This window comes from Callospermophilus lateralis, chromosome 3, assembly GCF_048772815.1.
Source record: "Callospermophilus lateralis isolate mCalLat2 chromosome 3, mCalLat2.hap1, whole genome shotgun sequence".
In the NCBI taxonomy this organism is placed as follows: Eukaryota; Metazoa; Chordata; class Mammalia; order Rodentia; family Sciuridae; genus Callospermophilus; species Callospermophilus lateralis.
In genome coordinates this window covers 17,732,027-17,745,918 of record NC_135307.1, presented here as the reverse complement: position 1 = coordinate 17,745,918, position 13,892 = coordinate 17,732,027, and the positions used below count along the sequence as shown (strand labels likewise).

General features: G+C 39.6%; 1 pseudogene; it reads left to right on the top strand.

Moving 5' to 3' along the window:
• The first annotated feature begins 989 nt into the window (after positions 1-989).
• On the top strand, positions 990-13,629 carry LOC143394559 (regulator of microtubule dynamics protein 1-like; annotated as a pseudogene).
• Positions 13,630-13,892: the final 263 nt, after the last annotated feature.

The window sequence follows — 13,892 nt, the reverse complement described above, 5'->3', positions numbered from 1 at the left end:
AGATATTTCGAAGAAATCAACTTTAGGGACTCACGAAAATGGCATTAGAGGTGAGTTCCTCTGGTGCCATCCCTGCTCTCTGCACCTGAGGGAGGAGGCAGTCTTCTGCATTTTGAATTTGGTTCAAGAATCAGAGTATATTATCTTACAAAAAAAGTTCCTTAAATCAGATATACGTTATGTCTCAATATAAGGTTCTTCAAACAGTGATGTTAGGCTGCAGTATTAAAGGGCACTGGTTGTAAGAACAGAGTTTTCCAGAATGAAAAGACTAAACTCAACAACTATGTTCCATGGCAGCTCTGGAGAGACCACAGTGGGGATTTGTCTTGTTTTATGCTTTACTTCTTGTCCATGGCACTGTCCTGGGTAGAAAGCACTTACACACTTCTGAATGGTCATTTCTCAGACCTCTCCCCAAATAGTATTATTTTTAGATAGTAGCCAAAGGGTCCAGGTGTTGCTTGCTTTCCCTTCTCCACGATGTAAAGCTGACCACCTCCCTCCTTGGATCTCTGGTTCTAGGAATGGGTAATCAATTAATGATAATATGGATTATAGAAGCACACTGGTTTGTCTTACAGGACCTGATGGTACTAGGAGCAGTTTGGATAATTTCCTATCTGAGCAAAGAGCCTTGGCAATGGCTGTATTCATGTTGTCGTCTTCTAGTTCATTCCACCAAGTCATTTTTAGTGCTTTTAATGTGAGAGATTTTTTAACACATTTGCTGCTAAACTTTGGACTCTCATTTGCTAAGTGTCAGAGGTTGTAAACTGGAGGCCAGAAGGAAGGAAGTAGCCCACAGAGGTGTGGTGTTTGCTCTGTGCCATGTTTTCTTTAAAAACATAGCAGATTCTTTTTTTTTAAGTTGAGGAGATTTCCCACAGAGATCTGATTTCTGGAATTACTAGTGGATTTGATGATAATGGCGCTCAAAGGCTTTAGTCAGCTAGAGTCTAAAAGAAACTGTCCCCTTGAGGCGGAGCATGCCATCTCACCTTGCCAAAGTACTTAGAACCCTTGCTGACTTTCTCATGGCCCAGGAGACTGTCAGTTATGTTATCTGCCGAGCTCTGTGGACATTTGAATTTGCAGACCCTAATGACAGTACAAATATAATGGAGTACCCCACACGTATGTAACACAAACTGACCTAGCTGAAGGGTACCCACAGAGAGACCACAGGTAGGCTACCAGTGCCTAGGAGCCAGAAAGAGAATTTGAGGACAAAAGTTTTGGGGGAGATTCAATGTAGCTACCATAAAGGAGGTAGAAAAAACGAAGCCGAGAATAATTCCATGAGGAACTGTCCAGTTACCAAAGCAGCCTTTGATATGATACTATGCACATATTCCCAAGACTTCTTACCATGCCAGTTATCTACTAATTAATATCAAAGTCATGAACTATTAATTTTTCCATATACAGGTGTTATTCACCAATTAGTTTACCAATAGTGTAGTGTACATGCCTGTGTGTGCATGAACATAGTTAAAAAAATAATTATCTAGACAGCAAACATCTTTTTCCATCAATGAAACAGTGTAATAAAAATTCAAGAAGCCAAATTCCAGGTACATTTAATGGTAAGACCTAAGTGTTACCCAGGTGCACTCCCACATACACACACACACACACACAACACACAACACACACACAGCTTCTCAGGATCATTTCACCATCAGAAATTTCAAGAACAAATTTAACTCTGCTTCATATGGAGAGATGTCTTAATGAAGAGAGAAAAAGAACATTTCTTATCAATGACTAGGAAATTCCAGGTCAACACAAGTATATCTTGGGATGTTTTTAACTGCTTTGTGATCATCCAGGTTAGTTTTCCAGCGTTTCTCATTTGGGCGGTTGGTGGAATGGAAAAGGAGTGAAACTCCTCTTATAAGGCAGAGAAGAGTCCCAGGAGGCCTGAAGTTGCTTTCCTACAAACAGAGCCCCAAATAACAAAGAAAGGCAGGCATTGATTTGTACCAACTTGGAAAATGGCAGACCACACCAGAGATATGCCCTCTGTCTCTCCTTGAGGGTGAGGTCCTGGCCCACTCCAGATGCTTAGCTACTTTGACCAATGAACGTTCCTCTGAAAGTGCTCTGGGGAGCACATCCCGAAGCTGCCCTTCCAGCATCCCTGCAGCCCAAAGGACTTAATCCAGGAGTGGAAACCCGGAGCGGATGGCAGGGAATTTTGTTCCAGGCTGAACTGCCATATCATAGACCGAAAATAAGCCATAGGAGGTTGGCAGATAAAATAATGCTAATAATTAAGGTTCAGATAGCTCTGCATGCATTAACTAATGATGCCTTGCAATGCCCCAGAGGTGAGTAAAGTAGTTACAGATCCCACTTTATTATTCATTCATTTATCCCAGAGAAACTTACTGAGCACTTATTATATAGACAGCACTGTGCCGGGATACGAAAACGAATAAGGAATAAGGCTCATCTCAGCTTGAAGTAGTTCACAGCCCAGTGGTTGGTTTTTGATAAGCATGGTTGGTTTCTGATGAGCGCTATCTTCCAGGCTGCAGAGAGCCAACTCCTACTTGTAGCTTCACATGACAGAAAGAGAACTAGCCACCTCTCGAGCCTCTATTTATAAGGGCACTAAAACCATCAGGAACACCCCCACCTTCATGATCTCGTCTAAACCTAATTACATACCAACATCCATGCCCCACCAACACACTGGGACTAGGGTTTCAACACGTTGGATTCTGGGGAGAAACAAACTTTCCCCAGTGGATTGCTAAGTGGAAGAGACTTTGAGGCCTTTTGGGAACTTGGGAAGAGAAAAACAGCACCTATCTGAGCAACATCCACAGTAGGCAGGTCTGGCTTTCTGGAGGGACAAAAGGCCAGTGCCTCTTTAAAAACTACCCTGTGTTCAAAGGTCTGGAATTCTCTAATAGAATATAATGTTTTTGTTCAAAATTGCCAGAGGACTTATAGGCTGAAGAATCCACAATAAGGAGACACAGTGTCAATGATTGTACTCGGATCCTCACTTGGAGTCAGCTTGAATAGGAAATGAATTAGAAAAGAGGACTCCAGGTACCACATGAGGACAGTAGGTACAAGGAGTAAGGGGCTCCAGGAAAGGCCCCTGCTAGAGACCTTCGTAGAGACTCCACCTAACCCAGACCTCTTATCTATGATCTGGGCAGTCGTCTTGCTCTACGGATAGTGCCTTCTAAACTTTATCCCTCCTCCCCTTCAACAAATATTCACTGGATACTTAGGTTAAGTCAGGCGCTGCTGTGAAGGTTTTCACATGCTTCCTGCCACCACTCAGACAAAAAGGGAGGTCCCACTGACCCTAAGAGGGAAGACAGGAAGAAGAACTCGTCTCAGGACAGGAAATACATCCTCCTGCATTCAGTCATGTGTGTTGGACTACACTTTCCCCTCTGCCTGGGCCATTCTTCCCTGTTCCTCCCCTACCCATCCTCCTCCATTATCCTCTGAGCTAATGACCTGCTTAGGCTGAGGAACTTTTCTCTATGCTCTTAAGCATATCTCTCTACTATCAGTCCTATAAAATTTCCTTACAATAATGTAGCCATACCATTCTTCTCTCCTGGATTTCCTAAAGTCTGCAGGTCTTTCAAGCAAAGCATTTGGTATGTGGTTAAACATTCAAGACATCCTACTGAGTTAATGAGTTCACGTTTGCACATATTTCATTTGAAAGTTTGGCAGGGCTTGAAGGGAATATGTGCAATCAGCATATGGTATGTAGAACTTAAGTTCAAGGTTGGAAATCGAGTTTAGGGATTCATCAGTATTAAGGTGATGGCTGCGTTCATGGAGGATGGAATAATTAAAATTGGAAAGAAGATCCAAAAGATGAAAGCAAGTCGTCTTAGTCCATTCTGTGCTACTATAAATTCCATAGACTGGGTAATTTATAAAGTACAGAGATTTTTATGGTTCATGATTCTCAACACTGGAAAAGTCCAAGATGGTGCCAGCATCAGACAAGGGCTTTCATGCTGTATCATCCCATGATGGAGTCGGATTGTAAAATGACCACATAAGACAGAGAGGGGAAAAGGAGACCAAACTTCCCTCTTTATAAACTAACCCACTCCTGAGACAACTAACCCACTCCCTCAGTCATGGTTTTCATCCACTTATAAGGATGGTGTCCTTATAATCTAATCACCTATTGTAAATCCTGCCTCTCAACACTGTTAAAATTGTAATTAAATTTCAGCATGAGTTTTGGACAGGACACTCAAACCCAAGCAGAAACCAACTACAAAATTGACAACTAAGTAGGGAAAGAATTAAAACTGCAGTGTTGCAGAAAGAAAAAGAAAAAAGTTTCCAACATACAATGTGTGACCAACATGGTAACATTTTGCAGATAGGTTGGGTAAGAGGGATTTTTTTTTTTACATAACTCAAATGGTAGGAAAACAGGAACAAAACAGAGAAATGTTGGTTGTAAACTATTCTTTAAACATATATATGGTAAATCACATGTATTTGGTAAAACCATGGGAATGAATAGGCAATTTTGGAGAAGATATTTTTGGGGTGAGCCCATTATAAATTGAAGAGGATGAGCTAAAGGTGACAAAGAAATCAATAAGACATAAGAAAAAAGTGATGATCTAAGGTCCCAGAGAATAGAGAAAGGGAAGAAATCCTGAGATCGGGGTTGATAACCAGAACAGTTGGGGTATCACTTACTCTTGGACAAAGGGAAGAGCTTTCTTGAGACAGAGAGAATTCTATTTGGTGGAGAGGCAATGTGTTCAGAGTGAGAAAGGCCTTTGGCTTTAAATCCCAATTTTGCCACTATTTGTGAGGTCCTGCGTGATTGCCTTTGTGTGTGACTTTCAAGGTACACAAACTGTGGAGAAAGGAAGTACCTCCCTCCTTGGGTTGTCCTGACAACTGATAGACAACTACTTTTCCTCTGACAAGATGGGCTGCATGTCCATGATAAGCTAGTCAAAGAATAAAATATTCAGGTCAAAATTACAGAGAGATAAGGGTCTGCAGGAGGCCAGATGTCAGGCAACTCCAGATGAGAGTTGGAAATTAGACATAGCAGTGAGTTTTAAGTGCATCCAGTGCCCCAGGAAGGTGGTGTGGTAGACAGAAGAATCCCCCTTCCCAACCCCTACATGATGTATACAAGTAAAATAGGCAGCCTCTAGGAGCTGAGAAGGGCAAAGAAATAGTCTCCCCTGAAGTCTCCAGAAGGAAAAAAGTCCTGTGAACTCCTTGATTTTAAATTCATAAAATTTATTTTTAGAATTCTAATTAGGTAAGAGAATTCATTTGTGATATTTTGAGCCTCAAAGTTTGTAATAATTTGTTATAGCAGCAAGAGGAAACACATACAGCAGAGAACCCAGGGATTTGCTCAGCAGGCATCAACCACATAGATCTAAACCAGGAAAGCAGAAGGCCAAGGAACTGACTTTTGTGATTATCAAGACCTGTATTCTCATACCCTCCTGCTATTTTTCATACCACATCCCTCTTAGAGCCAGGTGGCAGGATTGAAGCTAAAGGGAACAACTCGGAGGAAAATAAACTTTGAAACTCAAGGCATACCTGTCACATACATTTTCCACTGTTTCCTCAGTCAGAGCCCAGCAACTTGTCAGTGAAGCAGGATATTGTAATTAAATGCTAAATTAAACGGTGGCATCACTTTGTTCCCAGAAGCTTGATAAAGTCACATTTATTTCATTGCTAAATATACCAGTGAGCTACAGAGGATAACAGTTTGGTCCCATCTCTTATCCAGAAGATAGGCAGCACAGACCCATGCGATGATGTGGATTTTACAGATCTTAGACACAAGATGAAAAAGTTGAGTCTGAAATGTTAAAATTGCTGAGAAGTAGACCAAGTAAACTTAGAGTTTCCTAAGCCACAGACCTCTTGCCCTGGGGGCTGGCCTGTAGCCAAATGCCACCATCACCACACAGAGGACCTCATATTTCACATGACCCTCACCTGGAGGATAAGGAAACTGTGTCCAGAGGGTAAAGTGAGAAACCCAAGGTCACAAGGAAATTGAGAGGCAAAGTCTGATTTCCTGACTCATTTGGGCAAGTTTTTTGTCCCCATCGCTGTCATCTTTTAGGAAGAGATGTCAGGACCAGGCCTACAGTACAGTCATGGCCCCATAAAGAGACACACTGAATGCTCAAGCAACATATTCCTAAAGAACTCTTTTTCCTGCTTTCCCATCACTGAGCTCTGCAGGACTACTACCCTGGCCATGTTGGTTTTAATGGATCAAGGAAGAAAAGAAAGATCCACAGCCCTCCTTTGAGGGTCCCTGGTCCTCTGAGTATCATTGTAAAAGCCCAAAGGATTGCCTTGTCACAAGTAAAGTTCTTCAGAGGATTTTACTGTAGGCCCTCGTCTAGGCACATGGGATGCTTTGTGAGCCATGCGGGGGGAAAGGGGAGGGGAGGGGGGGACTCGGTTAGTCCTTGCCAAAGAAACTTTGAGTTAGAAGTTTAGATTGGCTGCTAAGAGCCAATGATCACAGATATAAAAATAACCAAAAAGGAGTAAATTCCCCGCTCCCATTTCTCACAGCAAGAATTGGGCACTGTAGCTAAACCTCCATGATTACTTCCAAGTTGACACTTATGTGACTTTCTGGAAGTCGCAGCTCATTGAGGTGAGGCCGAAGCAGTTCAATGATGCAGCTATTTCTTATTCCCCATAAATGTGGTAGTAAAAAGTGATTTCAGAAGACACCTTTGAAAATAGTGAGGAATCTAAACATCTTTAATAATTATATTAATTATAACATTAACCGTCCATCTACTCTTTGGATCCTCTGTTTGTGGTCCAATTTTATTCGCCTACAGTATGATATAGCACAGTGATTAAGAGCACAAGCTTCAAAGCCGATTATGCTTAGTCCTAAATTCTGACTATTACTAGTGCTTTAACTATGGATAAATTACTTAATTTCCCTGTCTCTCCAATTCCTCTTCTTTAAATTGGGTAAATGATTTAATACTTAATACCATATTCAGTACTAAATAAATGTTGGATATTATTATTATTATTATTATTGACCCCATGTTTCATGGGACTTTTAAGTATGGACACATCTATCTATCTGAAACTCTGTACAATCTGTAACAATATGCAAATATATGTTTAACAAAGATAAAACAGAGTTAAAGAAATAGTTACACGCTTATTTGAGGCTCATGAAATTATACAATTTCTCTAGAGGGAATGAGTCACAGTGTTCCTCCTTAGGTAATGTATTATTAATGATGATTTCCTTGAGATACATTGAGAGTGGATTCAGGAGAAAGAGAGAGAATGAGAATTTACCCAATGCCAGAGCTTCAATTAATCAACTTCTGTTTCTGTAAATAGCCCTAAGTGAAAGAATCAAACTATTATGTTTTGTAGATGAATGATCAGCAAATGCTCAGAAACTCATCTGTCATGGTCTAGTTTTGCCTTCTGACAAGAATAATGAAGCCGGCATATTCTGAATTCATAAAAAGTCTGGGTTGTGGTTTCCATGAAATCCACATTTAATTAGAGTGGGGCCAGAAGAGAGATTGAGTGCCTCCCTGGCTTGGCAATGGAGTGGCAGGTTTACCATGTGTCCTTCTCATATGCAAGAGGTAAAAACCACATGCAAAGAGGTATCCAAGGGGAAGTCATTGTGTGGCTCTCTTTGGGGGTAGAGACGTTTGTTTCCCAGGAGTATAGTAAGCTTCAGAGAAGGGTGTTCCAATTCATCATTCCAAAGACATCTGGGAAAAGACAGGTTCAAGGGTTATCAAGTATCTTTGGGTTTCTTTGGTAGTGGCAAACAAACAAGAAATTCAATCTTTAACTATTTTATGTAGCAACATTGTATAGGACACAGGTGTGAATAAGATGTATTCCAATCTCATAAGGAAATTGGGGGAAAAAACAAAAAAAAAGTAATGTGCTTTTCATTGTAGTTTCATTGAAAGTGATGGCAATGTGATTTTCTATGTGCAGATGGAGTATTGTTTATTTAAATAGAGAATATCCTTTATTAGAATCCAGAAAGATTTCTTATCTGTCTTAAAATAAAAGTTATAAAACCACATAGCTAAAAAGAAAGATGCTGATATTTGTGAACACTGATACGGATCAGGCCACAAAAGCAACAAACGTATTAATAAATGAAGCCCCAGAAACTACACACAGCAGTTCTGTAAAAACCAGTGGCAGCCTTGTATTTCAATGAATACAGGGAACTAAACAGCAGCCTCTGTCTTAAAGTAGGTTGAACTAATTCCCAGATAGTACATGTAGATAAAGTAAATAGATCAGGATAAAAATGGTGCAAAGAAAATAGCAAAATCTAGTAAATTTGAGTGAATCCTGCATATGCAAAATACTTCCAAAATGCTAGATGTACCAATCAGGTGGCCACACACTTCCACTCCAGTAAGTCCTACTGGTCAATTGATTTTCCATTAACATGTCCTGATTTCTTTCCAACATGTGCACTTTTAAATTTCGATAATATTTAAATGTGTTTTAGAGTAAGGCCAGTAATCCAATTATTTAGGAAATAAATCTGGGATGAGTTTTGATTCCTGGAAATGTAGTGGAAATAAAGTGAACAGATACAAATATCCTTCTTCCATTAGGTACGTGATCATTTATCTGGCTCAGTATTCTGTATTATTAGTGACATTATTTTGTGCAATTTTATTGCTCATTGCCACAGCAGGCAACAGTGACCTCTTAGCTCTGCAATGCTTTTCTCTAGCTCCCAGCCTTCCATCCAGCCTCACTGCCTTCCCATGCAACAGCGAAGGAGAAATGCTTTAAATGTAAGAAAATGTGAAAACATGATCATGATCTCCAACAACCGCATATACCTCAGGTTTACAAGAATTCAACTCTGACGCTGAGTTAACTAAGGGGAGCTGAGGAGATTTTTCAGAGCTCATTTTCCATCGGATTCTGCGGCATCCTTATCAGCAACAGAACCGAAAGGCATTAAAGAAAAATAAATGCTTTATGTTGTCTGTCTCTTTATCACACATGCAGAACATGAAATAATTATGCACCACACCCTACATGCTGTTAATGCACTTACTAGAGTTTTGAGAAATTTTCTTTGTCTCTCTCTCTCTCTCTCTCCCATCTCCCTCCTGACATTTCCATGAAGGAGCCAAAGCACTCCCCTTAAGCTCTGAGAGTGATTAGCAGCAGGTTCCACAGGACATAGACCCCAGGTAGCATCTGTATGAGTTGTACCTCTGGAGCTGTGAAACAGGAACCTACCATTGGCTTTCGGAAAACCCAAATGACAATATAATATTAACAGTGGCAGTCAGACTAATTCTGTGCAGCTTTAAACTTTATGGATATATAAGGAAGCCCTGTTTTTTTTCCTTAAACTATCTCTGAACTTCAATTTTCATTAGTACATTTTAATAATACAGCACATTCATACATAGAAATAACATATCGCAATATTATTCACCCCCACCATTATCTTCCTGTGCCCTCCCACCCCACTGACCTTCTATTTCATAGACTCTACTTTTGTAAACTACAATGAAACATTATAAAATGATAACTGTTTCTTACTTGCTTCTCAAAATTCAGAAACCAAGACTTTCACTATTTTTCCTTTGCTTTTCATGGCAATAAAGTTATTTGAATAAGTTCAATATAAATCCATCGTCTTTTTTTCAGCAGGATAATATTGGACAAATACATTATGTAGCCAGGACTTACCTAGAGTGGCATATTTGAGACTGATACTATTTGAATCAGATATCACCAGTCCTTATTAAGGAATAAGGAGCAGCTTTCAACATGGAGCCAGAGCCTGACAGTCCTCCCAAGAAAACTGTCTCAGAACCTGCAGGGAGGGCCCAGTCTCAGAGGCGGTGAGGAAGATCATTCTATGCAAACCAGGAACCTTGGAAAATTTAGGAGACCTCAAAAGAACTGATTCAGATTTTGAAATTGCATATTAAATTGCATATTAAGATGACATATCTTAGCTTGATTTACTGCTATTAGATACAAGACCCAATAGTTTGGGCCTTTAAAATTTCAATGTAAGATTCATTATGAAAATTTCCAGTCTGAGCTAATATTTAAGATTAGTAAATCTCAATGCTATATATGCCTCTGGATTTTCAAAAACAACTCAAGGAGGTCTACATGGTTAATTAACACTCTTGCTGTACCTTTGTAAGTAATTAGGCCAAACAGAAGGAGATCAGCTTCTTCATACAACTGAGAATAATTGTTGAAGATTATTTACTCACCAAGGTTGAGAGAAAGACTTATAACCAAAATACTGCAAGCTTTAAAATAAACAAAAGAGATTATTGGGCTTTGTTCTATGTACTCCTGAGCTTGACTTTCTATTTTACACCTCTGTAGGAACAGAGATTAATTTATAGATTTATACAACTAGAGATGCAAATAATTTCTGGCCAATTTTACAGAAAACCCCAATGGCTCTGTTTATCACCCTGTGAGAGATATTAATTAGTGTTGTCTCTAACCCAACAATCTTATTCGAGCTTTCTTTTAAGATGCTTATGTATTCCTAGATTCACAAATATTCTTTGGTTCCTTCCTTAATTAAATGAATCAAATAAAATCTTTGACATATGTTTAATTTTTGTTTATCTAAGAACCATGATTTTGTCTTTCTGAAAATTTTGGCTTAATAACTAAATACATTTTAAAAACTGAATTTCAATAAACATAGGTCTATAAATAATAGAAAGAACCTAGGCTATATACACAAAGACTGAGACATGAGTTCTGGTAATCTGTAAAATGTTTTATTTTAATCTATATTTTTAGAAAGGTTTCAACATGGAGCCAGCACCTGACAGTCCTCCCCAAGAAAACTGTCTCAGAACCTGCTCAGAGGGTTCAGTCTCAGAGGTGGTGAGGAAGGTCATTCTATGCAAAACGGGAATCTCAGAAAATTTTGGAGACCTCAAAAGAAAGTTGGCATGATAATCCAGAATTCTCATATATTCTACATAATTTCCACCAGTGGTTAGTCCGTTGTATCACTAAGGGACATTTGTTATCACCAGGAATTCAACACTGGCTTATTACCATCCACTAAACTCCTCACTCCATTCATCTGTTAATTTTTTTTTCTTGATGGTCTTTCTCTGTCATAGGCTTTTATTTAGGATACCATATTACATTAAGTGCTCATATCTCCTTAGGTTTCACTGGTCTGTGAAACTTTCTCAGACTTTCTTTGATTTTTTTTTTTTTGGAGTGTTTTTTTTTTCTTTTTGCTTTTGTTTTAGACTTTACTTTTTTAGAGTAGTTTAGGTTCACAGCAAAATTGAGAGGAAGGTATAGAGATTACCTATCCACTCCCTGGCCCACCACATACATAGCCTGCCCTATTCTCAACATCCCTCACCAGAGTGCTCATTTGTTATAGCTCATAAACCTACATTGATCCAGCATTATCACCCAAACCCCCAATTTACATTAGGCTTCACTTATGGTATTGTACCTTCTATAATGACAAGTATAATCTATCATAATATGGTACAGATAGCTTCACCACTCTAACCATCTCCAGTGCTCCACTTATCAACCCCTCCCTACTTTAGTTTTTAGTGACCTTAACAGTACTCCTCAGGTATTTTGCTGACTACCTCTTAATTAAGCTTCTATGATGTATTTCTTAAGGTTCTACTAGAATTACATTGTGCATAGATCATGGTGAATTATGGGTTTTGAGGCAGAAAACTGCAAAAGTATCATTCTCATCACATCACATCACATCATTCCCATCCCAATGGTGCACACCATAGAGGTGACTTTTTAGTGATCGTATTAAAATTGTGATCATCACCTGGCCAAAATAATGTGTTTGCCAGAACAGAATATGGAAAATTCCTTTCCTCATTTTCCATATTCTATTTTGGAAACTAGTCATTAAACACAGTCCACATCACATGGTGGAGGAAAGGAAAGTCTTAAGGTTTGAAATAGGTAGTGTCCCCTAAACGTCCCTATGTAAAAACTTGGTCCACTTGGTGGCGCCATTGGGAGGTGCTGTGGACTTTCAGGAGGTAGAGCCTTGTAGGAGAGCTATGTTGGGAGTATGTACTCCAAAGATGGACTCCACCCATCCTCTCTCTATTTCTTTCTTTTCTCCTTCTTCTTCTCCCTGGCTGGAGATGTGATTACTCATTCTAGCGTGCACTACTGTCACCATGATCCAGCATCCTCCCCACAAGGACCCAAACCAATAGGGCCGCCCAAATCTTGATCCTGCAAAACCCAGAGCTGAATAAACCACTTCTTTGTAGGAAGTTAGCTGCCGTGGGCATTTCCTCATAGTAACACAAAGCTGGCTAACACAGAAAGATTTAGTTGCACTTCCTATGGGGAAGAGCATCTCATAAGTTATTTGGAATTCTTCGGTACAGATTTGTCTCTTCTCTCCCATATATTTACTTGTTCAATCATTTATTTATATGAACACTGACTCGTGGGTATTTATTTTACACTTTGGGTTAAATTCAATACAATATTACCAATTTTGTTGTTCACATTGTCCAGCTTTGGGGGGAGGTGCTGGCCAGGAAGCGGGAGGAGGCACCTCTCTCAGGAAAGACTGGGAGGCCTTTCTCCTCACCCTGCTACCTAGCAGTCACATGGTGTGTGGAGTCAGGATGAGAAGTTGTGCACAGATCATGATGCTGGCCTTCACACTATGGTGCATTCTCCCTTGGCGGCTACCCCGGGACCTCAGTTCCCGAGGAAGGTTTTGGGGCAGCCGTGGGCAATAGCCCCAGTGATTCTACAGCTCTAAGTTGAAAGGAAATCCAGAAACTTTCCAATGAGACCTTTGATTCCCAGCCTTGTCTTATTTGGGTTTTGAAACTTATCATTTCTCAGGCTGCTGTGGTTCATGCCACAGCCAAAGTTGAAGACATCCTTGAACAAGTTGACTACCTGTACAAAAGAGAAGAAAGAGGAAAACATCAGTTGCCAACCCCATACAAGAAAAGTGAAGGTGTAGTGTGCCTGTGGCATTTGGTTTGGGCATCACAGTGATATAACTCAACTTAACAAGACTTAAAAGAAGAAAAAAAAGCTCTATGTGTATGAAGACTTAGAGCATGCAACAGGAGCACAGAAAACAAAAAATGAATCAAGTTTTGCTGCTCATAAGTTGTATGCAATCTGCATTAGTGTTTCTGATTATGAAGCTATTAATATTAAAATTTGCAAATGCCTACACTAACTAGGAGCATATTGAGAAACAAATTAAACTGAACCCTAAAGATTCTACCTCCATTCGCCTTAAGAGTACGGGGTGCTACACATTTTCAAATGCCTTGGTACCAAAAAATAATTACTAAAATGCTGTTTGCAACTCCTTCAAGTTCCATCTAGAAGGAGGACTTGACCAACTTTCCTGGAGAAAAACAAATGGATCCAATCTTCCAGAGCAGAAACTTGGCTTCTTTCAGGAAAGACATACATGAAGTTAGACAATAAAAACTTGCTGCTTTCTGGCTGATGAAAGCTAAGGCCTTCCCAGCACACACAAAGGAGATGCAGACAGAAGCTGCTCAGTGCTTTTAGGTGTGTGACAAGAACATAGGCCTTTTTAAAGAAAATTACACACAAAACCATTGCATTTTTATTGACTTAAAAAATAATACATTAACTGTAAAAGAACCCAGCTTTGGTAACTGGGAATTGTTTCAGATTGGCTCATGGGTTTGTGACATGTTATCACCTTGTTTTGACTATAGCCAGATTTGAACCCCAACAAATATCAGGTTTCTTATTGGCAGAAAAGTGATGGTGGATCTGATTTTTTTTTAATATGATCATGAAAATCA